The sequence below is a fragment of the Macaca fascicularis genome, chromosome 8, assembly GCF_037993035.2.
Source record: "Macaca fascicularis isolate 582-1 chromosome 8, T2T-MFA8v1.1".
Taxonomy (NCBI): domain Eukaryota; kingdom Metazoa; phylum Chordata; class Mammalia; order Primates; family Cercopithecidae; genus Macaca; species Macaca fascicularis.
The window spans coordinates 27310126-27312118 of record NC_088382.1 but is presented as its reverse complement, the minus strand read 5'-3'; the positions used below and the strand labels follow the sequence as shown (position 1 = coordinate 27312118).

The window sequence follows — 1993 nt, the reverse complement described above, 5'->3', positions numbered from 1 at the left end:
ACTCTGCACACATGTGCCTTAGGCACTAACTCAGTGGTAGTTTGGGAAGTCTCAAATATGCCTTAGTCAACTGGTTCGCAGATAGAAAGCAGCACGGAAGTAAACATTTTTTTAGTTTAGGAATTCTTATGCAATCAAAAAGTAGTTCCAATGAAAGCTATGATCTAAGAAAAAAAAAGTGCTTTGTTGTAAAATGGAGTAGCACTAAAAGTAGTTACAGGCACATTAGCTAGCTTTGGGAAGCATTACAGATGCCTGATTTATCAGAGATCAGTGAGTTAAGATATCACTGAGGAGCTTTAGCAGTGGTAATATCTTCAAATTTGCTTCTATATAGGTCTATAATTGTGATTATGTGTGTGAATTACAATATGCATCCATTAAAAACATAGAACTATGGGTCATGAGTGGAAAACAAATGAATATTTTATCAATTTGTGTCTGTCTGTTGGAATTTAAGCCAGAAAAAAGAAAATGAAATTCTCTTCTTCTCCTCTCTCCCTCCCACTTACAAACCATTGTTTGGCCCCTGCTCTCAAGACAAAAGATGACACTCTTGAGTTCCCATTATGGATTAAATATTGGGATGCTGCTCATTTGTAACTATTACTTATACTATCTTCCCTAAAAAACTAACTAATTCCAAAATTTTATTCCCTAATTGGGGAAAGGAGGTAGGGTTCTGACTTAGGTCTTATTAGAAAAAGTCCTATGTCCTCTGTTAACCAGAACTTTAACTTGAATCCCTGAGAAATTGTTAAGGATAGGTTCTTTTCTTTCAATTTTTATATTTTTAAATTTAAATTTTATATATTTTTATATGGAACACTTCACAAATTTGAGCATCATCATTGTGCAAGGGCCATGCTAATCGCTGTATCATTCCAATTTTAGTATATGTGCTGCTGAAGTGAGCATGAGAATGCTCTAGTTAAGCACATGAGGCTTAACTAGAGCCTTCAATTATGGGTAGAATTTTTTTAACTGATTCTGATAAACCCACCAAAAATCCTCTAAAAAGTCATTCACTTCTTAGCAATCAATTTTGAAAAATGCATATTAACAAGAAAATGAATTAGATATTTTTTTATGAAGAATAGATGATATATTTTTCTTTTTTTAAATTTTTTATTATACTTTAAGTTCTAGGGTACATGTGCACAACGTGCAGGTTTGTTACATATGTATACATGTGCCATGTTGGTGTGCTGCACCCATTAACTTGTCATTTACATTAGGTATATCTCCTAATGCAATCCCTCCCCCTCCCCCCAGCAGGCCCCGGTGGATTGGTTCTTAAAGAAATCATCTTCCTCAAGAAATTGTTTTTCATCCTCCTTTAACACATGATATTAGAGTCTTCAGTGTATTTTCGAAAGAGCACTGGAATGACAAACACAGTCTGAGAATGTGGATTATAGCTCTGCTCTACCTTTCTGTGTTTTCCTGTGTGAGTTTGGACAATTCTCTCCATTTTTCTGAATACCTGTTTTCTTATCTGTAACAAGAAAATTTTCCATTTAAGCAGTGGTACACAAACCCTTTCAGGTCATATATTCTTTTGAGATAGGTAAACCTTTCAACAGAATAATACACAAAGCTGGACAAATGTTTCTCCTCTTATGTTTTCTCATTATTTCCTAGAGGCTGGCATATCTATATTCTGAGATCAAGTTAATCATGAAACAGACATTTTTATAATTTAATCATTTGGTTGATAAGGAAGCTCAGTGTCTCGTTGTCTTTAGGTATTTCACCCAGAAGCCAGGATTCCTGGTGTCTTGCCTTTCATTCTTCTCTATGTACAAAAACTGGTTTTCTTTTCCTCTCCAGAAGAGAACTAGAGAATAATCATGAACTAGAGGAAATGCCAAAACAAACAAGGAGACGAGAACTTTGGAGAAAAAGAAGAGGTTGAAGGGACCGAGGGACTGAGAGAAAAAGGAAACAGAACATAAATAAGGTTATTCTGTTGACAGAGATCGGCCTGCAT

The 1993-nt window shown here is 35.1% G+C and overlaps 1 non-coding gene across 1 annotated transcript; it reads right to left on the bottom strand.

The window, feature by feature from the left end:
* Positions 1 to 814: 814 nt before the first annotated feature.
* LOC123575351 (U6 spliceosomal RNA) lies at positions 815 to 918 on the bottom strand. The gene has a single exon (XR_006700649.2). It is a non-coding gene; the product is annotated as a U6 spliceosomal RNA (small nuclear RNA).
* Positions 919 to 1993: the final 1075 nt, after the last annotated feature.